This window comes from Mizuhopecten yessoensis, unplaced genomic scaffold (assembly GCF_002113885.1).
Source record: "Mizuhopecten yessoensis strain PY_sf001 unplaced genomic scaffold, ASM211388v2 scaffold10651, whole genome shotgun sequence".
NCBI lineage: Eukaryota > Metazoa > Mollusca > Bivalvia > Pectinida > Pectinidae > Mizuhopecten > Mizuhopecten yessoensis.
Genome location: NW_018408653.1, coordinates 1,134,649 through 1,159,958, shown reverse-complemented (window position 1 = coordinate 1,159,958; position 25,310 = coordinate 1,134,649). Strand labels below are relative to the sequence as shown.

General features: G+C 38.1%; 1 protein-coding gene across 3 annotated transcripts in view; it reads right to left on the bottom strand.

Moving 5' to 3' along the window:
- The window catches only part of LOC110461677 (plexin-A1-like), a 217,529-nt gene that overhangs the window by 140,109 nt on the left and 52,110 nt on the right, over window positions 1-25,310 (bottom strand). Inside the window, exon 1 of one of the 3 annotated variants that reach the window (XM_021515257.1) lies at window positions 18,482-18,670. The exons of the other annotated variants lie outside the window; for them this stretch is intronic. The gene's annotated coding sequence lies outside the window, so the exon portion shown is untranslated. Of the gene's footprint in view, window positions 1-18,481; window positions 18,671-25,310 lie in introns of those variants that run through there. 3 annotated transcript variants of the gene reach the window in all.

The following is a 25,310-nucleotide window of genomic DNA, read 5'->3' as shown; positions in this document are numbered from 1 at the left end:
TCCAACACTTGAGTTGCTCCCTACAAAAAGGGGTTAGACACCGATTTCTCTCTCTTTATTACATCACCACCAAAATTCATCTTCTCAATGGATTCTGGTTTACTTGATAAAAACTTGAGATAACAGAACCGCATATTGAATTTTCAAACCAAAAGCAGTAGATTTGTTTCATGAGCTTTGTTCGATACATACATCATTCCGTTTACAACAGCATGGCTAGCTGGGAATGCCAGTCAAAGCCCACGTGGCTGCAACAGTTGGTATTTTGGTGGATTTCTGTTATCAGTTTATAACGCTACATTTTTACGTTTTCCACACAATAACTCATTTTGAAAATCAAATTTCGAAATAGTGTTGGTTGGTTTGGAAGAAGCTAAAAGTCTCATATAAGCTTTAAACTGCTTTCTGTTGGCGTTTATAATAAATAGTAAGCCCACTCAAATACCTAACAGATAACCACATGAAACAGTTGTGTATCTCTGTGGTGTTGACATCAGGATTGGTAGCAAAATTTGAGATCCTTGGTGAAGGGGAAAAAAACACTATTCTTTTTTATTTCAACTGTTTTCCATAGCAACCATAATATATTTATAAAACTGGATTTAAGATAAGCAAGATTATTATAATTATGAAAAGTTTCTATAATGATGACGGGGGTGACAGGAAAGTTAGTGAAAGGGCGCTGGGGAGGGGCCATGTGATCTGAAACTGACATGTGGTCTTCTGTGGCACTGTTTTATACTTACCCAGGGGTTGTAAATACAGCAGGAGACTTGAGCAGGCTTATCAGAATGATGACTTTGAATTTATTTACTAAACTTGAGAATGTAGACAAAGCTAGCCAGGATCAGTCCCATATCAGAGGTTTACAGTGTTACCGATTTACTATAATTACAAACACATCTTGGTCAAAGCCATTTACATGCCATTTCAAATATTCCTCCAGCGAGATCTTTATAGAAATCATCTGGGTTAATAACAAACATATGTCATTGATAAATCACTGAATTAACGGGAGAGTGATCTCCCTTATCCAGTGAGTAACCAAGGTTATTTAGGTTCGCTGTAAATCTGCAGTCGGCTAGGATTAAGATATATGTAAACTGTTTGATGCTATATTATCAGGCTGAGATTGGGATGGGTTTCCTGTCAGGATGGCCAGTGTGAAGTGTGAGGTGATCATGGACAATGACAGTACTGGACACTGGTCACATACTTCAGAGGAGGTGACCAAGCACCTACGACCTCTGACCCCATCAGGTCCAAAGCCTGATTGGCTTCATGACTCTAAAATTTTCCACCTGACATGCATATTCATAAAATATAATTTAGATTAAAAAAAACACCTTACAAACTTAAAGTACATGCGTTGGGATTCTAGACAATTATGTTTTGCCCTTTTCAGCTATATGAACATTATGAAAATTTCACAATTTCTTGGCATCTAACAATTCAATTCAAGGTTTCTTTTGAATTGAGAAGATACATAGAATAAATCAAACAAACAACAAAAATAAGAAATTAAATAAAAATGCTGCTGATGCAAAGCTTAGTTAAAACTTTAAAACATACTTTTCTCATCAACTACCACAAGCTAACCAAACCTCCTCGACTGCCCTCTGGTCAAGAGTCATTACACCCTTCACTTAACACCATAGATCAACTTCTGACCACACCGATTTGTTTAATAAACAAATGTAGACAGCATGCATGACATCCCTCAGTAGCTGGCTGTATATATAATCCAATATTAATTCTAGTTTCTCTGCGCTGTACACAAAAGCTAGCTTATGGCCTCTCCCTGATGAAAATTTAATTAATTTTCCAGTCCTAAAGATGTGTCTGATATATTCCTATGCCTTATTTCATAACGACCCCACCGAGACCAGATGCACAAGCCAAATGTAATTACGGCACAGTTTCTGATTTAATTATCTCCCTTGATCTGAAGTGCTATTATAAACATATGTAACATTTTTCAGTGTAAATCAACATTATTATTTTCCTCCAAATTATTATTCCAGGTTTATGTGTAACGCACATAGTGATTTGGTGCTGCGTTTCCAGGCTTTCAATCAACAGTGTTAGTTTTGGCACAGGCTTCGGTGTGCATTGAAAACATTGACCAGAGGACCAGCAGATGGAGTTTAGTTATAGTCCCTAGCTCCATACACTGAAAAAGGGAAGCAGAATCAAAAGTGGTGCTAAGCCTACTGCATCATATATACCAACATCAATGACAAAGATCAGGAGATGGTGCTAAGCCTACTACATCATATACCGACATCAATGACAAGGATCAGGAGATGGTGCTAAGCCTACTGCATCATATACTGGCATCAATGACAAAGATCTGGTGATGGTGCTAAGCCTACTACATCATACACTGACATCAATGACAACCCCCAGGAGATGGTGCTAAGTCTACTTCATCATATACCGACATCAATGACAAAGATAAGGAGATGGTGCTTAGCCTACTACATCATACCCTGACATCAATGACAAAGAATAGTAGATGGTGCTAAGGCTACTACATCATACACTGACATTGATGTCAGTGTATGATGAAGTAGGTTTAGCACCATCTCCTGATCTTTGTTATTGATATCAGTATATGATGCAGTAGGCTTAGCACCTTGTCATTAATATCAGTTTATGATGTAGAAGACTAAGCACCATCTCCTGATCTTTGTCCTTGATGTCAGTCTATGATGCAATAGGCTTAGCACCATCTCCTAATCTTTGTCATTGATGTCGGAATATGATGCAGTAGGCTTAGCCCCATCTACTAATCTTTGTCATTGATGTCGGTGTAGGATGTAGTAGGCTTAGCACCATATCCTAATCTTTGTCATTGATGTCATTGTATGATGCAATAGGCTTAGCACCATCTCCTGACCTTAGTCATTGATGTCAGTTTATGATGCAATAGGCTTAGCACCATCTCCTGACCTTAGTCATTGATGTCAGTTTATGATGCAATAGGCTTAGCACCATCTCCTAATCTTTGTCATTGATGTCGGTATATGATGTAGTAGACTTAGCCCCATCTCCTGATCCTTGTCATTGATGTCGGTATATGATGCAGTAGGCTTAGCCCCATCTCCTGATCCTTGTCATTGATGTCGGTATATGATGTAGTAGGCTTAGCCCCATCTCCTGATCCTTGTCATTGATGTCGGTATATGATGAAGTAGACTTAGCACCATCAACTAATCTTTGTCATTGATGTCAGCGTATGATGTAGTAGGCTTAGCACCATCACGTCATTGATGTCAGTGTATGATGTGGTAGATTTAGCACCATCTACTAATCTTTGTCATTGATGTCAGCGTATGATGTAGTAGGCTTAGCACCATATCCTAATCTTTGTCATTGATGTCGGAATATGATGCAGTAGGCTTAGCCCCATCTCCTGATCCTTGTCATTGATGTCAGTATTTGATGTAGTAGGCTTAGCACAATCACCTGATCTTTGTCATTGATGTTGGTATATGATGCAGTAGGCTTAGCCCCATCTCCTGATCTTTGTCCTTGATGTCAGTCTATGATGCAATAGGCTTAGCACCATCTCCTAGGACCATCTCCTGATCTTTGTTATTGATATCAGTATATGATGCAGTAGGCTTAGCCCCATCTCCTGATCCTTGTCATTGATGTCGGTATATGATGCAGTAGGCTTAGCCCCATCTACTAATCTTTGTCATAGATGTCAGTGTATGATGAAGTAGGCTTCGGACCATCTCCTGATCTTTGTCCTTGATGTCAGTCTATGATGCAATAGGCTTAGCACCATCTCCTATTCTTTGTCATTGATGTCAGGTTATGATGTAGTAGGCTTAGCACCATCTCCTAATCTTTGTCATTGATGTCGGAATATGATGCAGTAGGCTTAGCCCCATCTACTAATCTTTGTCATAGATGTCAGTGTATGATGAAGTAGGCTTCGGACCATCTCCTGATCTTTGTTATTGATATCAGTATATGATGCAGTAGGCTTAGCACCATCACGTCATTGATGTCAGTGTATGATGCAATAGGCTTAGCACCATCTCCTGAGCCTTGTCATTGATTTCGGTATATGATGTAGTAGACTTAGCCCCATCTCCTGATCTTTGTCAATGACAAAGATCAGGAGATGGTGCTAAGTCTACTACATCATATACCGACATCAATGACAAAGATTAGTAGATGGTGCTAAGCCTACTACATCAAATCCTGACATCAATGACAAAGAATAGCAGATGGTGCTAAGCCTACTACTTCATATACTGACATCAATGAAAAAGATCAGGAGATGGTTCTAAATCTACTACATCATACACTGACATCAATGACGTGATGGTGCTAAGCCTACTACTTCATATACTGACATCAATGACAAAAATCAGGAGATGGTGCTTAGTCTTCTACATCATAAACTGATATTAATGACAAAGATCATGAGATGGTGCTAAGCCTTCTACATCACACACTGACTAGGACCAGCTACTAGGACCAAAAATGGTTTGAAACCTGCTATAGCACATACTGACAATTCTGACAATAATCAAGAAACAGTGCTAGCCCTACTAACTCACACAATAACAAGACTGACTAAGTTCAATAAATGGTGCAAATCTGATTATAGCAGACCTTGACAAGTAACAAAGATCAATATATGGTGCTATGCCTACTAAATCACACAACGAAAACAATGACTAAGTTCAATAAATGGTGCAAAGCCTTATTTAGCACACACTCTGACAACACTGACAAAGATCAAGAAATGATGCTATGCCCACTACATCACATAATGACAACACCGACAAAGTTCAAGAAATGGTGCTGAGCCTAATACATCACACTCTGACAACACTGACAAAGGTCAAGTGATGGTGCGAGGCCTAGTCGTCTTCACACGTTAAGGCGACTTGCACAGAGGTTGGTTTCACAGTATCTGATATTGATTGGAGATTTACAGTCCAATTTTTCACAAGGAATTGACAGTAAATGACCATTAAATGGCCAATGATGATGAGCTGACCTCTTTTATCCCCAGTGGCCTCTCCAGATGACCAATCAATCAAGGAGAATCCACCACCACCCTGAGACCAAGACAGATGGTCAAGTACTGGGGTTCAGAGGCTCAAAATATCAAGGAAATACCACAAAATCTGAGAGCTACAAATTCAACATGCTCATATTTGTCGGACTAACATAAAAGAACTGTGAGAAAATATCCAAATGTGCATGAAGTATGGCTAGATTCCTGTTACGATGTTTACACCATTTGACTTTTGAGCAATCCACAGCTCGGATCCGCACCCCAAGAAAAATTTCGATATCAAAATTGAACAATAAAATCATGTATATAGTGGGCTACAAGGCTCTATTTCAGTACACCACAATCGGAAATCACAACAAGTACTACAAGATTTAGAAATTGTAAGTAACAGAGCAGAAGCCCAGATAAAGTGATGCACAGTGCAGAAAGGGCAGTAACTGTATGTATAGGGGTAAGTAAGAGTCAACTTTAGTACAGATGTAGGTGACGCTCCGCAATCCCGAGAGGTATTCAGATACAGAAGATGGCAAATGTAGGTGACAGAGTGTATGAGAGATGGCCTAGACAAAGTAACATCCTGTAAACAAAGGGTCATAACTCTGTATATAGGACAGCACCAAACCTGATTTAAGTATGCCACATTGAGCTGTCCCGAAAGGTACTTGCATACAAAATTTGGCAGTTGTAGGTGACGGCGTATATAAGATATGCCAAAGTGAAAGTGTCAAAAGGACCATAACTGTGTAAATTGTCGAGCACAAATCCTATTTTAGTATGTGATGCTCCACCATCCCAACAGTAACTTGCACACAAAATTTGACATCTGTACGGGACAGCTGTATTTGACATATACCCCGGACAGAGTGGTAGACTGGCGGATGGATTGCAAACCTACTACCTACTGTATGCATTGGGGAACTAAAAACTTGACTCATAAATGTGAGTAACAGCGTACCAAATGGACCGGGAATGAAAACACGATTTGTTGGGTTTTCCCAATAGTTTCCTTAAAGAGTACTTAACAACCTTCCTGTTTATCCCCGTAATGAAAAATGCAGCAGTCTGCCTGTTTAACTTTGAACTTCAATGACTGTTCGTTCATTGATACGATCTCAAATAGAGGCTCTGTTACACCAGCACCTCGTAACAGGCAAAGGAATTGATTCCTCGACACAGATACCATCCTCTACGGTTTTATAAAAAAGAACTTGTCATTACGTAGCATGAAAATTTGTTATTGATGAAAACGTCACGATAAAAACCAGGCAAAGACGGACAATCACATCTCTCTACTTGGTGATCAGCAAATGATGAAAGGCTTTGTCAATCAGAGTGCACTGACATTTAGACATTTCATGATATGGATATTGACAAAACGCCAGGACAGGGTTGGTGACAAATGTAACATGTGCATCTTTTACTTGTAGTATCTCTAAACTTGAAAAATAATCATTACTTATCCCTTTTTAACAAGAGGCCATATTTCATTACTGTTTTTTTTTTTTTGTTATTTTTTAAGCTTTCTTAGTTTATTTTAATCAACAGGCATGCTTTTTTTTTATAAACTATGGTTCTTAAGATATGAATTTAGATCTTACAGTAAATTCACTAAGTATACAATTTTTTCCATTTTTTTACACAACAATTATTTTTTTCTTTGAAGATTTTTAACAATACAAAATATGTATGTGGTGTTTCACCGTCATATAAAAGCACTCCCTTTTGAAATTGATATAAAAATAATCTATACTCGCTTGGAAGAAATGAAATCCTGAACTTATGTTGAAAAACATGTAGAAATCAGGTATCTGAGAGTTACAATTAAGGATGTAAGATGCCTTAATCGGATATTTATGTCTCTTCAAAAAGAGTTCTACTTTACACAACATGTCAAACTTTCTTTCTGAATTGTAACTACAACCTGTTTAATACCCTGATGGAAGATTAATGGCAGATACACAGGAATGTGAGCATGGAGAACATCAAGGGAGATAACTCTTACACAAATCATAGGTAAAATATGAAAGGTACACTTTACACTTGCCAACCTTTCAAATTTTTACAAGTAAAATATTTTTTACTGCAAGGTAAATTATGAAAATGTTTAAAACTTATTTACAACAGACTCTATTGAGAATATACAGTGAAAAATGATGTTTTAATGCGTTTAGTGCAACATATAATTAGATTTGAGTAAAAGGTCAGATACACAGAATTATAAATGATGCCTTGAAATCTTGTGTCTCCCTCTAAAATAGGGTGATATAACAAGTAGGTATCACAGTACAGGGGATGAAAGTATATCTTTAATTAAAACGGTGATTAAAAAATAAAACACAACCTGCACTTCAAAAATTATCCTAAATGAAGATGTTGTTTTTACGAAAAATCTCTGTATGATCATATGAGATATCTGGTTTATTTATAAGACATCTCTTTAAATAACTCAGCCAGCTATTGTACCGGATATTTTGTTTTGTCTCAAACTGTGTTAAGATGGCAAATTGCCACACAAATGACAAGTCTCCTATTATTGATTCAAAAATGTGCAGAGAATTTTCCATCTTACTTTAAAGCAGAAAAAAAAAATTAACAGTATTTTTGACAGGAAACTCAAACAATGTCCTGTTTACGAAAAATTCTGTCACAAAACGACGCATTCATCTATCGCTGGAACACTGAGAGGCATACAAAAGTGCTTATTGGGAGGAAAGCAATCATTAAGTTAAAACTGTTACACTTATACATGTAAGTTACGAAATGGCCAAAAACCTTTAACAGTCAATAAAAGTTGAAAGCAAGCTTACATGAAGGTGTGAGAGATGTACTTCTTCTAAAACTGTGACTATAAAATATCCCGTACAGTCTCCCTACAAGGTACAAACTTCATTATACCTTAAGGTAAAACTGTAGCTATAAAATATCCCGTACAGTCTCCCTACAAGGTACAAACTTCATTATACCTTAAGGTAAAAGGCAGTCTACTGTAGGCCCTAACATGATCCTATACAATGGTCTACACTTCCTTTACCTAGACCATATAGACTGGCCTGGGCTCCATTCCAGTCACATATCCAGATCGCTGGAAAACATACATTTTCTTTCAAAGAAAATTCCCAAACTGTGTCTGAGAGAAAGTACTGAAGCCCAAAAACCCTTCTAGATCTACCAAGGCTTTCCTGAACATATATACATAGACCCACTTATTTAAGTACTGCTGTTTTAAGAAGTTTATTTTGAAATTATCTTGATCTATGAGGCATGCGAGAAATTATATTCATTCATTGAAACATCCCAATGCTGGGATAGAGAAGTAAAATTGAATAAATATCCTCCCAGAACAACTATATTGGGTTCCTAGTTAATCCTCACAGGTCACATCTCAAACCAACGTGACTGGACACACGGCCAGAGCCCTGGACCCACGCTCTGACATTTAAATGTGGAGGTTACTAGAAAATTCCAACGGTTGCCTTCTGGGAAATCTAGAAATGGTATTGATGTAAATCTATGTAGATCTGGATCAGTGTATATCCTGAATAACTTGGGCAACTCTGGATATATACGGGAGTTTATGGTCTACACGATACAGATATACAAGCTTCTGGACGACACTGAGGGAGCACGACAGAGGCTTTATTTTGTGGTTTCAGTGATAAAGGTGAACTCCCAAATTCAACAGGACAGTGTAAGTATGAGGTACCACTACTGTTCTTGAAGTTACTTCAACATCCACGGTGAAGTAATACTGTATGAAATAGAGTTTTTGCACTGTATGTTGACCAGCATATGAACATTGAGCAGATGTTTTCATTACGTTTTAAAATATCTGGAGGGAAAGCTCACACTAAATAGATAGGTTTATGATATTCATTTCATGCTAAGGTACCTAGAAGTCCATTTACCGTGCTATATTTGTGGTATGCAGATCGAATAAATCCACTTCGACGCCAGTCTATTTGTCACCATTTAGGTCTAGCAATGAGTTCCACTACGCTTATTGACAATTTCTATGTAACTCCGTCAGTGGAGGGATGATTGTCTTTCACATATAAAAGCCGCTAACAAGATTCGGCGCTTACACTAGCCTTTTTATTTTTCCAGTTTTAGAAATTAAATTGCCTCTCAGCGAATTCTCGAAACGAAACCTAGCAGAAATTAAGGGCCAAAAACTCCTTTTGTTCTTATACATATTTTCTGCTTTTGAGAAATAAGGAGAAAGTTTTTGTAAGCGGTGTTCACATCAATGGTTTGGCTGAGCGACATTTACGAGCAGGTGGTACCTTATGGCTTTTCTCTTTACATTCCTTTGCTGCCATATAAAAGTGGACTTTTTCCCCCATTCCGTTGAGATTCCCCAACAGCACAGCCATGTTTTATCTCTTTCAATCTAAAGTGCATGACAGGATGTTTCGAGGGCACATGCAGTATTGGGATACCACAGATAGACGTTTTAGAGGTCAAGGTACTATAAGGTCAAAGGTCAAAGGTCAAGCGAGGTTCAGGGTGTAGTGGTAGCAATAAGGAAGTTGTGAGATGTATAGGGAAGGGGAGAGATTGAAAATCAGGTGTGTCAGAGGCCAAAGGTAAAAGAAAGGTCAAAGGTCAAGGATGGAAGGCCCTTTGATTGAGAGATTGATGGGCGGGAAGGAGTTAAAACAAATTCTCATATAAATATTGTTTATCTTATCAAAAGAAACACACAACTTAGAAATAAATACAATATCAGGTTGTAAAGACATATCAACTTATATAAAGGTCAAAGGTGTTCTTATTTCATTAAAGTGATAACATTTTAAATTTATCAAGGAAAGAGTTGGGTCGATTCCCATACTATGGAGTGTTTTGGTGTTCACTGTTAACATGCTGTACAATGGGTGTTTTGTTAATCGACACTCCTCCTGTGTTGTATCATTTAATTCGCAGTAACATTAATAGGTTTTTCTCTGTATTGAGCTGTTATAGAAATGCGCAGTAACAAAGTGCGACCACATGCTACATCTTAACTCACCCAACCATACAAGTTACACTTTCCCAACACAAATAATACCACCCACCAGTCCCATTTATCATTTTGATAATTTTTTTATAAAAATTGGAAAGTTCATTCTGTTAGCTTATTTAAGTTAAAGCACAATTTTACGACCGTATTTGACACCGGAAAGCATCTACAGGGAAGGCCACAGAATATAAAGTGTTAACGACAGTCTAATGAAATACCATGATCTGTCCGTTACTAATTATGTGTACACTTAAGTGTTCATTGTAGACCTCTGTTGACATGTTAATGCATAACACATGTCATCATATGGTATTGGTTTAGTACCATAAATCCCTTTTTTTTTTTGTAGATCTAGACAATACAGAGAATCACACACCTTCTTCATTTATTATCTGACCAAGACAAGATTTTGAAATGTTTCCGCTAGCTTGAGACTAAAGAATGGTATGTGTCATGACAAGAATATCTTAATCATGTCTGTTTAAAACTGATATCAGGAAATTTAGTTAGCTTAAAAAAATGTCAGCAAAGACAAAGACAGAACCACCATTTTGGTGATTTCTACTAACTCGATGAAGAAGACGCCTTGCCCCTTTTTTCTCCAGAGAGATCTCTCCCTTCCATTTATACCACAGTTAATGCCTTGGCCTAAGGATGACCTATTCCAAATTTTGCTTGCCAAAATCCTTTCATAGAAAATTTCACAGACAGCGGACACAATGTCACAGCACAAACTATTTTAACCCTTCAATTCAAGTGAGCTGAGACAATTCGGCAGAAGATGTTTACAGTTAACGACAAAATTTATTTAATTTTGCTGCAATTTTAACATGTAAGTACTGTGTAGCTACCACAGGGTCTTGACTGAATCAAACAGATAACTATATACCCATGTATTGTTTGATATAACTTCTGTGATCAGTGTAGCTTCAAAACATTGATGGATGCGCATCAACATCAAAAACTATACCACAATTTAAACTCACCATGCAACTTGTGAACGACTCAAATTTTATACGACACTGACGATTCATGCTTGAACAGTTAATCTTACTTCATCACGCCAGCATCATCAGCAACAATGGAAATAAGGTGATAATGTTCTGCATTAGCACTCCCCATAATAACTGTAAGCACACAAGATCCCTTAAGTACTCTACATTTACACCATTTCCTGAGAGGAAAACATGATGAACTTTAAATTGCTGCAATTTGATACAATGTAGATTAAAAGGAGAAGGGGAAGTGATATGCACTCCAGGATAAGTGGTTGGGAAACATCATCTTTTCTGCACTACCTTCTTGGTTGGGAATCGTCACTCCACAACATTAAGCTTGGGTGTCCTGGGTTGGCGAACTCTACAATAGTTTCAGGTGTCCCCGGTGTCTGGGAAACCTATTTCTCTGCAGTATAGAGTTTTAGTGTCGTTGGTAGAGGAAATTCATCTTCACCGCAACATATGTATGTAGATTGGGTGTCATTGGCTAGGGAAATCCAACTTCATCTCAACTAATAGATTTAACTTGGGTGTCCTTGATGGGAAAAAATGCTATACTCACGCCAACATTTAGAGTCCTATGGCACCTTTCCTAATACCTCCACATATGTGCATGTCTGTGACTTGCAGTGGGACCATGCCTTGAACAACTCCCTCACTTGAATGTTACAACGCAGACACGGTAGCACCCAGCCCAGACCATTTTATACTACATCTGGTTTACTGAATTTTGCAGGCAGGAGAATTATATTTTCTCTGATGTGGATTGGAAGCCAAAAGCAGGATTGTTAAACACGCTGCCAGATCTGCCTCCGATAATACATATACTTCACGATCATATATCATATACACCTCTTGATTTTATGGTTCATGATCATATATACATGCATAGTGATCATATATACACTCCATGATCATTTACTTAATGAACTAGCTATGTGTGGTTCACAGTTAGGATTTATTTGTCTAATTGTAACCTATCAGCTGTTACAATGACACAAATCTTCATACAAGAATCAGTCAGAGAAAAAACTCAACTCAACATTCCCTATACTGGCCTCAATTTTTATTAAGGAAAACAAAAATGGCCACATATTTGACAAAATCCATTTTTTTAATAACATATAATCTATGATTTTTTTACAGGTTTTTAGCAACTGCATTATCAGAGCATGCTGAATTTAAAGTGTTTAATCTATCTTAAAACTGAGGCAATCTCTAAGAAAGAATGAGCCACATGTGTAGGCCGACAATAGCGTGCAGTAGATTACAGATATTTCAATACTACTTCAATTATCTTGCTGTGTTTTGCACATCCATATATGCAGCAGATGTAGTATGAACATTGACAATGTCGCCATCTACAGGCGGGCAACTACCCCTATCTCATCTAGTCACGTGTGAACACGAGGGAAGCGGGCCGTAGCCCCAGGGACTGATCTGCCTCAGACAAGTGTTTGCACCAAACCCAAATGAAGATGTTTTTACATTCATATTGACAACTGCATTCTCACTGCTCCTGTTTATCAGCCAGTGACGGAGCACTGCAGCCATGTTTGAGGCTGAAAACTGAAGCAGACGTAACATCATTTACACCATCTTCACCACCGAGTCCTCTGCACCTTGTATACTGTGACAAGTTCAGCCTGACAACGGAAATCTCACACAATAAAAACATGTATGCAACCGGAATTCACCAGGTGTTGTAAGAGAAGTATTTCGTTAAATAATTCAATTTAATTCCCGTGCATCGACATGCATATTTTATAAATGTTAGGTGATTCATCTCCCCAACTGCTGCTAATGGTCAACGTTCGTTGACAGCCACTGTCTCCCAAATTGTATTTATATCCCAATTTACGAAGCCGGCCCTGCGATGCACCTGCCTTTCTGCCCACTGTGTATGTATAATGAGTTTCTGTTTAAGACGGTGACGTGACCAAACAGGATACATAAAAAATGGTGGCAATAAATCAAATTCACATTGAGATAAATCTGAGACAAAATCTCCTAGGAAACATACAGTGACAAATCAACACTTGGGCAAAATTCAATGATCAAAAGAGAACAGCTCTCCATGAACTCCATTGGGACTAACGTTAAAGCCATAAAATCAAATTTGATGTTGGGTACAACCTTTTTATGGACATATATACTCCAATTATGCTTTAATTGTATTACTTCTAGACATGTTTATAAATACAAAAAGTAAAATGTGTCAAACATGCATGAGTCCCATGGGTCTTACCTGTCACCTGGGTTGAAATACAGTTGTTTGTTGTTGTTGTAATATGAAGTATTTTAATACATGTACTACAGATATGTCAATAATGTTTGGGCATTAGCAACATTTACAGTATAAAGAGCTGGTATCCATAAGTCAACACAGTCTCCCACAGTGATGTTTTTAACCGATTCATCTCGTATGACCATGCATAAGGTGAAGGTCATCATTTGAATAACTTTCGTAGCTCTTCATCCCACCTAGCTGCTTACTGAATCATGACCCTATCTTTCACATTTGCGACCTATAAAAAAGGCCAAATGCTTTAATGCTGAAGCGAAGGGGTCTCAATTTAAGGTTACAGATATAAATCTATTGGAAGCTCCAGGTTTACTCTGTGAAAAGTACAGGAATTATTTGGGAATATCTTAGATATAACTCCCAAATAGTACCTAAAAGGCCTGAAACTGATGAAGATGTACCAGAACAGGGATTTAGGTATTGCAGGCTATCCATAGTTCGATCTCTACCCTAACAAGTTTTGGTATCAAATGTATGTTAAGTACGAGACCATATTTCACCATGCCACACCCTCGCATCCCAAGAGATGCAAAATTTGTCAAATGCACTGTATTGAAAATAGTATATATAAGATATGCCCAAAACAAACAAAGTGATGCACAGTTAACAAAGGGCTGTAACTCTGTAAATAGTGGGACAAATGACAAAATCTAAGTATGGGACACAAACAATTTGTTAATTATCCAGGAAAAACGTTTACGTAGACAGGGAGTTGTAAATGTTTAATGGTGTTTCTAGTTTAGGAATGAACTCAGGGATAGTAATGGACCAGGCTCGGATAGGACTGGAGATAGGATGGCAATCATCAGAACTCAGAAAATAAGCTGGGATAGAACTCCCGAAAATAGGCTGTGATACATGTACTACTTGGAAAAAAGGCTGTAATAGAACTCAGAAAATAAGCTGGGATAGAACTCCCAAAAATAGGCTGTGATAAAACTTGGAAAATAGGCTGGCATAGAACTCAGAATAGGATAGGAATGGAACTAGGCTGGGATAAAGCTTCGAGTAAGATGGGATAGGACTGGCAATAGGCTGGGACAGGGCCACAAAAAGCCTAGGAATATTATACAGAAATAGTAGTAGGTCTATGAATAGGCTGTGCTGATATATATATGAATAGGCTGTGCTGATATATATATGAATAGGCTGTGTCGATATATATATGAATAGGCTGTGCTGCTATATATATATGAATAGGCTGTGCTGATATATATATGAATAGGCTGTGCTGATATATATATATGAATAATAGTGTTGATATATATATATGAATAGGCTGTGCTGATATATATATGAATAGACTGTGCTGATATATATATAAATAGGCTGTGCTGATATATATATGAAAAGGCTGTGCTGATATATATATGAATAGGCTGTGCCGATATATATATGAATAGGCTGTGCTGATATATATATGAATAGGAATAGTTAAGAACTGGACTGAGAATTGTCTGGCAGAGTCTTGTCACACGGTGTGTGGTAAAATGTAGCAAACAATATTCCAATAAATTATTAAACACAGAGTAGAAAATGATTTCTGTTCAGAGGTTTACAACCACATATAGTGTAACAGGACATCACTTAGACTCAAACTTAACTTTATGTCAGTAGATAAAATGTTCTAACACATATCTCTGTATATGGTGTTCACTTTTAATAATCCCCGAGTAACATATAGGCCACTGACAAAACTGCAGGCAGAGAGCTCTTTGTCCTCCTATAAACCACCGGGTCTCCTGCATTCTCGTAATGACAGCATCCCTATCATAAAGCAGGGTGCACGCTGAGCATAACAGCCTCTAATTGTAATGGCCCACTACAACATACCAAGCAAGACCTTTCTGTTTTTTCTTTTCACAGACAGGATACAGAATTTTTGCTACAGTTTCCTACCGGGTAATATTCCTTCCTGTTCTGTGAATGAAAATGAAAATTTATCACTACCCGATGGGAATCTATGTTATCAGTAAAAATCGTCCATCTTCATTGCATGTCAGTACTGTAAAAAAGGCAGTGTGGCCGAAGAAGCAGACGGCAATCAAATGCAAGGCCTACCCTCACCACCTCCTGTAACATCAGTCATTGTCCCAAATTACATCAGGTAGAGGGGGAGAGGGGGAGTGTTTATATGGTCAGCCACCCTTATGCACTTTATGCATCAGAATGACGGAAGCCCTGCTGACAGAGACAGTGAAATACACCATGTGATGCTAACCATAAGTCATTTGTCTTCATAACGAGGCTTCAGATGCGGCTTTTTACGGGCCCTCACCCTCGAATCCACTCACATATTTTCTAATTAAAGAAAATTTAAAACAAAATCCATCATCTTTTTAGTTATTTTTTATCTCCCAGACAAAAGTGCACTTGTAATTGTAATGGTAGGAAGGGGTCCCCCTCACAAACAGTTTCACACTTTGACACTGCATCACTGCCATACAGTCTCGTCCTTAACTCATTCGTAGTTACGGAGAAGGAACAGCTGAACAAAAGAAGCACTCTCAACATGTAAACCCCACATCACCTTCAAGTAGCAAAAACAGGTGCAAGGGTCGAAGGTCAAACCTTAGTACCAGAAACAGTTACATCGTAAAGACCTCAGTATCAGAGGTCAAAGGTCATACCTTAGTACCAGAGACAGTTACATAATAAAGACCTCAGTATCAGAGGTCAAAGGTCATCCCTTAGTACCAGAGACATTTACATCATAAAGACCTCAGTATCAAAGGTCAAAGGTCATACCTTAGTACCAGAGACAGTTGCATCATAAAGACCTCAGTATCAGAGGTCAAAGGTCATCCCTTAGTACCAGAGACATTTACATCATAAAGACCTCAGTATCAGAGGTCAAAGGTCATACCTTAGTATGTAATATGTCATATTACAGGGTGTAATTAGACAATTCTTATTTTTTTATTCTTTATAAGCTTTTTAAACCTAGAAACCAATTTTTACCAATTTATGAAAACTAAACCACAGAATATAATAATCTAGCTGTACCATTTCTAAGGACCGCAGGGGTCCAATCAATCTCATTCAATTAAGGTATGTTTGTTCTTCCTCAATAATGTTTTTGACAAAATTTTGTACAATCCACTTAGGCAATTGGGGGTATTAGTGTCTTAAAGCAAAACATAATTTTCCTCTTTGGGGCCTGGCCTTCCAAGCCCCAGGGGTCAAACCAGCCTCATTTATTTAGGAAATGATTGCTTTCCCCCAATGAAGTTTCAGACTAAATTTGGTTGAAATCCTCTCAGGTGTTAAGGAGGAGATGCGTTTTAAAGCAAATTTAGCTAAGTTCCCCTTCAGGGCCCCGCCCCCTGGCCTCAGGGATCGAACAAATCTCATTTATTTAAGAAATGATTGCCAGTCCCTACTGATGCTGCAGTCCAAATTTGGTTGAAATCCTCTTTGGCATTTAGGAGGAGATAGGTTTTAGAGAAAAAGTTGAAGACGGACGACGGATGACGCGCCACGGCATCAGCTCACTATGGTCCTTTGGACCAGGTGAGCTTATAATCATAGGCAAATGGTCGAATTATAAAGAAAGGTCACTATAGACAAGTGGTCAATATAGACAAGTGGTTTAACTCATTCACCCCTGAAATTTCATAATGAACTATTCCAACCTTTAAATTGGAAGATTTCAAATGTGTCTCCAGGGGTGAATGAGTTAATTATAAACAGTGTTCATTATAGACAGGTGGTGATTATAGACAAGTAGTTATAGTTAATATAGACAGGTGATCACTATATATAGGTGGTCAATATTTACAGGGAGTCACTATGGAAAAATGGTCACTATAAACATGAAATCGCTATAGCCAAGTAGTTTTAGACAGGTGGTCACTATTAACATGTGGTCACTATAGACAGTTGTTTACTATAAACAAGTGATCAGTCTGCATCAAGAGAATGTCTCTTTCACAAGTAGCTGGTCACTATAGACAGGTTGCCACTATAGACAGATTGTCACTATATACAAGTCATCATCGAAGACAGTTGATCAGTTACTATATACAGGCAGTTGATATTGAAAACGTATCATAATTTAATCAGTTATACAGAACCATCTACTTGCTGAAGCTGTACAGTTGACCTATATCTGTCATCATGCTCTAGATCTTGTTGGCTTAACTGGCACTTCATTCAACTTCTCTCAAAGGATTTAATTGCTAAGCCTCTTTAACTCTGAAGATCATTTTAAATCCCTTTATAGTTGTGAATTTCAACATTTAAAATATATCCAAGCTATCTTGCAGAATATCATCAAGATAAAAGTTTACAAAGCAAATTACAAAAGCAATGATAAAGACTGTTTGTATAGCTATTATCCGTAACAGCTGTGGCTGAGTGGATAAGGCATCCTGGCCATCTACAATCACTAGCCCTCCACCAATGGGTCACTGGTTCGAGGCCTATGTGGGACAGAAGCCTTAGCTTGCAGTTACCGGCCTGCAGGTCAGTGGTTTTTCTCAAGGTACTACAGTTTTTCTCAACAACAGAAACCGGGCATGTCCTTAAATGACCATAGCTGTTTACAGGTTGTAAAACACGAACAAACCATACTATAAACTTTTATTCTTATCTCCATTACAACACACTGATACCAGATAGATCAACCTCCCAACACAAAATGAATAAAGGCTACATCCAAGACTCATACTAATGATCTCTTAAATGGATTTCTTATTAACTAAATTCAAATAAAAATATAGCAATGTCTATCTACACTGACACCTAGGAAATTCTAATTTACAATTTCTTGATAACTGGACATCTGATTCCTTCCTATTTCAACCAATGGGACATTTGAGCGATCAACTGGATCTCCGTGACCAGAATGTTTGACCCCAATAGATATCTGTCAGAAAATTTGATCAACAGATCACTGTCACTTGAATGCTTGATCCTACCAGATCTCTATCACCAGATTTCTTGATCCAACTGGATCTCTGTAAGCAAGAAGTTTGGGTCCAGTAAAGGATCTCTGTCACCTGAAAGATTGAGCTCAATGAATCTCTTGCATCACCAGGACATTTAAGCTTTTGAGATCTCTGTGACAAGACATTGGAGCCAGCTTTAAGTAAGACACCATATGATTCAGCCCTATACCTTACCTCAAAGAAGCCCAGAAGTGAAGCAGGTAGCCATAAACGTGTATCCTGTTATAAACCCGTCCATCAGTCCATCACAACAACCCGTCTGTGTTTTACATGTTCATAGTGTTGCTAGCTAGATCTGCATCTATAAGATGCTTGTTTGTCTACCGTGCAGGTCGTTATCAATCCGTCAGCACGCGCCCTGGCTGCCACCTCATCGTAAAGGCACGAGCCACTGACCAGTGACAGCCACGCGGCATGCTCCCTGTGATAACATACATGCAGCATTGATCGTCAGCACACTCTGACCATATTGATTGCGGGCCGTTTCTACCAGTAGTAGAGGCTGCAATGGGCATACATACATTGTCTAGGAGCACTACGCGTAGTTATGTTTTATGTGTCAGTCTCTCAATGGCAATGGTAGAGTTTTAACTGACTCCCAGGACCGTTCAACTCCATCCTATATGACCGTTCATTATTTTTCGTGGGTATCTTTGATTTCTGACTGGTATTGGAAAGTTATTAACACAAAACGGTCCTCACTGATCGTGTGTATAAACCATTTCTCTCAATATGAATACAGCGGGTTGGTTTATTTTTCATTTTCTTTCTTTTGTACTACAATTTTAAATGATAGTGACAATTAGGTAACAATATGTATCCTGTCATCTTGTAGTGTTTTTTACCTTATCATTCTTTTTCATCATTATTCCACAAACGGGACAAAAGTTGTAGAATTAATCCTGTTTAGAAATGTGACATAATAATAAATGTCATTGTGGTGTAAGTTAAACAGTTACTGTCTACACGATAGAAATCAAATACTCCATGTAGACTTTAAGGGCTGGTACTAATTAAAATTTACGCTAGATGCAAAAATATAGGTAGTACCCGATCAGCTACTTCAAACAAATTAACTTATATCTTTACTGTGTATAACCAATTGTTATAAATATTCAATACAGTCGCACTAAGAAGTTTAACTGAAGCATAAAACTGGCATATAGAATAAATTTTCTCTTAAATGAAAACAAAAGCAATTGGATAACAATGAACTACAGATTATTAATTACTGTATAGAGCGGGGTTCTAGTGAAAACATTTCTGAACAGCTAGTGCCTCATAACTGACTGGAATTCAGATTGGAAAAACTACTACATAAATATACGGACAGCCTGATACCACGGTAACACAAACCTGTGTCTGGTACATCGGGCGATACAAGAACCAGGTTCTAGATAGAATTATATAACATATATCCTAGAGAAAACCTCTAAAGATATTTATCAAAAAAAAGCTGACAGCTATATATAGATATCTCCACTAGTTACCAGTGAAGGTTCGTGCAGAAATTCCTCCGAGAGGAAGGGAAGATCCGTAATCTGCACCAAAACATGAAGATGTATATTTCCCTCAGGTACAAGGCCCCTATACCTTCTTTTCTGATATTTCTGTTAGTTAGAGAAAGATCACCATGATCAATGTTAGAAAATTGCCCTGAACAGTGGAGTGCTGACAACAGGACCCCGGTAGTGTATCGATGTCTGCCCAAAAATATAGTAGTATATAATGATTTAGAGAAGTTGTCACACCAACCAAATACAGGCCCGATCCTACACGCATGGAACAAACCCTCATAATATGGAAACAATTTGTAACGTTTCCAGTGAATCAATAAAAAGACCCATAAATTTGCCTTTTATTTTGAAAAATGTAATGTAAAAGTAATCAAGAACTTGATGCATGTTTTTCTCCAACCAGTATAAAACAAGAGGCCTAATTGGCCTTGAATTGCTAACAAGACATCCAATATATTTTGTTTGTATGTCTTACCAAATTATTTGTCAACAACCTTAAATATATCCTTCATCGTACAGGTAAACCTTGATATTATACAGCCATCATTTGTCCTTCATCGTACAGGTAAACCTTGATATTATACAGCCATCATTTGTCCTTCATCGTACAGGTAAACTTTGTTATTATACTTCCACCATTTGTCCTTCATCGTACAGGTGAACCTTGTTATTATACTGCCACCATTTGTCTGTTATCGTACAGGTAAACCTTGTTATTATCCTGCCACCATTTGTCCTTCATCGTACAGGTGAACCTTGTTATTATACTGCCACCATTTGTCTGTCATCGTACAGGTAAACCTTGTTATTATACTGCCAACATTTGTCCTTCATCGTACAGGTAAACCTTGTTATTATACAGCCATCATTTGTCCTTCATCGTACAGGTAAACCTTGTTATTATACTGCCAACATTTGTCCTTCATCGTACAGGTAAACCCTCCTATTATACCGCCACCATTTGTCCTTCATCTTACAGGTAAACCTTGTTATACTGCCACCATTTGTCCGTCATCGTACAGGTAAACCTTGTTATTATACTGCCACCATTTGTCTGTCATCATACAGGTAAACCTCCGGGAATTAAGACAACCATTAGGTCATCCAATCCTTGGTGAATTAAGACAACCATTAAGTAATTCAGTCCTCCGGGAATTAAGACAACTATTAGGTCATTCAGTCGTCCGGGAATTAAGACAATCTTTAAATTATTCAGTCATCCGGGAAATAAGACAACCTTAAAGTTATTCAGACCTCTGACCTCTGAGAAGACACTCACCTGGCCACCTCACCAGTTCATGGAGACATGCAATGAACTACTGTTATGTGAAACATAATTTAGCCCAAAAATTGAAATAAAAAAAAAGCATTTGGTGTAACATTGTCAAGTCTAGCTGTTGATCTTCACCTTAAAAATAGAGTGAGGGGGAGAATGATGATAGTGAAAACAGCAGTTCACTTGAGCCTTTGGCTGAGACTAGTATGGAAAATTGTCACAGCTTATGTACAATGGTGATCCAAAAAGGCAGTGAGTACAACGACTTGGGTGTAACATTCACAGGGGAACTTTGATCAGACATCCACTGGAGACAGACGCCCAATGCTTGTAGGGAAGTCTCTTACAGACGTGTTTATGGTTCCAGCCCCCAAATTCTGACAGTTATAGACAAGTCTGTCCAAGCCCCTCCCGGCCCCCAATCAAGCTGAGCTACAGGGGGTCAGATCCATGAGGCAATACTTCCTGATCCTATCTAGCCCACAACATTACATCAACTTTGACATTTATGTAGCCTGGTATATCTGATCCCCTGCTTATCTTGGTCAAATCAATAATCGCTCTTACACATGGTCAGTATTGGAACTTTTTATAGGTAACAAGTGATGCCAACAGTAGGAGGTTCATACCAGGTTTCACCAACCTTTTTCTTCATACATTTATAAATCCACATACTAGAACTAGCATTGTTTTAAAGATCTACATTATACTGTAAAATGAATCTTTTTGAAAAAAAGAGTTCCAACTAAAACATGCACATTGCACTTCATGAAATATCATTAATAAGGGTGTGATTTAAGGAAACATGCTACCTTTACTGTGACACACACCTTCTTCCCAAAAGCGTTCAGTTATAGACATATACAACACAAACTTCAATAATTGAGTTCAGCCTTAGTTAATGAACTGCTGAAAGTTTTGTATAGCTGAGTATACAAAAATCTGAAAGAAAAAAACAACAACACTCAACTCAGTTTGAATAATTATATAATGCTAATTAAAGCATATTAAGGGAGGTAACTCTAACATGAACAATTTAATGTAGCCTTTACCCTAAATTAAAGGTGACTTTGAACAATACTACATAAGGAATCTTCAATATGAATAATTCAATCTGATGCCTGATTTAGTCACAAGTTTTATTTCTGTTGAACATGACATATTTAAAATCTCCATTCATTGAAAAATTTCTGTGCAGAATGTAAATATCTTGCTATACAAACACTTATTGTTATGGACAAATTAGATCAAATGATCAGTTTTTATCTTAAAAGTAAAAAAAATCTCCAGATTTTACGTCATTGGATATAAAGACGGTGGCTAACTAGGGAGACAACCCAGGGGAAAAAAGAGATACTTTGGGGGAAAAGTCAGAATGGGGCATATTTAAGGTATACCTCAACAGTATATTGGTCCAGACGTACCTTTTAGGTACATTTGCGGTACAAAATACATAGGTATATCCCGAAGTATCTCCTTTTCACTTAAGGCAGCCAAAATGAAAGAAAAAAAAGAGACAGTAGTCCAAAGTGTTGAAATAGTGGCACCAGATCACTTCTGGTTACTTTAATGTTCCTTAACCATTACACCACTGTAGACCATAAAGGGTTCACCTTTGGTTTTTCTTGATAACACAACCTAAAATATGTCATGTATTATTTGTCCTATTTATACCAGAGTTTCTTCATCATTGCATGATAGGGGGTGCGATTGCCAAGTGGTTAAGGTGTCTGACATTCTACTACCACTAGCCCTCCACCACTGGGTCGCGGGTTCGAGGCCTACGTGGAGCAGTTGCAAGGTACTGGCCTTAGGTCGGTGTTTTTTTCTCCGGGAACTGCGGCTTTCCTCTGCCACAAAACCTGGCACGTCCTTAAATGACCATAGCTGTCAAAAGGACGTAAAACACAAACAAACCAAATCATTGCTTGATCCTTACACAAGATGTTTTTTATTGCTTGTCCTATTGCACAGTTGAGCTTTTTTTCTTCAGTGGCTTGGCCTAGTTTATTTTTCTTCCAACACAAATGATACCTTTTTATTTTGGTTGGCCCCATAACACAACTTAGCAAGTTTCCTCATTGCTGCATCAAGTGCTAATGAAGTTATGTGACACAGTGGAGTTGGACCGAGGCGGCCGGAGCTGGTAATGTGTCCCCATTACCCTCGGATCATTGGAAGGAAGTGACTCAGGGATGTTCGGGTCCTAGTCGGATAAACATAAGGTCGGGGATCTGATGATGTAATTATCCTTTCGTAGGATGCCATGTGACGCTGAAAATCATTTTAGACCATCATGATTCAATTGTGAAGAGTGCTCAGGTAACGATATACTGGCAGGAACAGACACTACGACAACCATTTTAAGGTGTTGGTGAATCGACTCTCCAAAACAATCCAGTTTTGCATAATTTCAAGCACAAAATCTTTTAAACACAGTCGAGCTAGTTAAAGCTTTTCCTGAATTTTCATGTTGTTTTTGTTTAATACAATAAAACTGTGACACACAATTAATCGAACAAAATCCATTATTATTCTCTATGAAACAGATAACGATTTGAACATGAAACAGATTAATTTGTACAACTGACCCTAAGCCTGGCTTTAAAAAGATTACTTGGGAGTATATATATTAATCAAATTTCCTTGACCTTTGACTTTTAAGCATCATAGGGATCTGTCGAAGTGTAAGGTGTGAATGTGAAAGGGGAGTGGGTGCACACTTCCCTGTTTACTGCCATTGGCCTCAAACATTTGGTTCACCAGGACTATACAATCAGTCTGTATTGATCATCGACCAACACCAGCTCGACACGTCATGAAAAATTAAACAGGTTGCAAAGTGTCTAATAAGACTGTGCACACCTCATCATAGCGCTTTCTTACTTTACGAGGTAATTAGTATTTATTCCATATTGGATCCTGAGATTTATGGAGAGTTCTCCTGCCAGGGGAGACAAATCAGTTACAGATCTGCTTGTCAATGTTTAGTGTACTGTAAGCGAATCCGGTGTTAGATTTATGATGAATGTTTCAGTGACAAGATCGACTAGTGAGGACAGCATATAGCACATGTCACACTGTGTGCAGTAACAGACACCTAGGATTGTCATAAAACACAGCTTTATGTGGTACAAACAGCTCACTGTACACCTCATTATATAGAATATTGACACCTCTCTACACCGACACTTACCCCTGTCATAAAACACAGCTTTATGTGGTACAAACAGCTAACTGTACACCTCGTCATATAGAATACTGACACCTCTCTACATCGACACTTACCACTGTCATAAAACACAGCTTTATGTGGTACAAACAGCTAACTGTACACCTCGTCATATAGAATACTGACACCTCTCTACACTGAAATGTACCACTGTCATAAAACACAGCTTTATGTGGTACAAACAGCTAACTGTACACCTCGTCATATAGAATACTGACACCTCTCTACATCGACACTTACCACTGTCATAAAACACAGCTTTATGTGGTACAAACAGCTTACTACAGACATCTCGTCATATAGAATACTGACACCTCTCTTCACCGACACCTACCCCTGTCATAAAACACAGCTTTATGTGGTACAAACAGCTTACTACAGACATCTCGTCATATAGAATACTGACACCTCTCTTCACCGACACCTACCCCTGTCATAAAACACAGCTTTATGGTATAAATAGCTCACTACAGACACCTTGTCATATAGAACACTGACACCTCTCTACACTGACACTTACCCCTGTCATAAAACACAGCTTTATGTGGTACAAACAGCTCAATGTACACCTTGTCATATAGAATACTGACCCCTCTCTACACTGAAATGTACCACTGTCATAAAACACAGCTTTATGTGGTACAAACAGCTTACTACAGACATCTCGTCATATAGAATACTGACACCTCTCTTCACCGACACCTACCCCTGTCATAAAACACAGCTTTATGGTATAAATAGCTCACTACAGACACCTTGTCATATAGAACACTGACACCTCTCTACACTGACACTTACCCCTGTCATAAAACACAGCTTTATGTGTACAAAGAGCTCACTACAGACACCGTGTCATATAGAACACTGACAACTCACTAAAATTGACACCTCTCTATACCGACACTTACCCCTGTCATAAAACACAGCTTTATGTGTACAAAGAGCTCACTACAGACACCGTGTCATATAGAACACTGA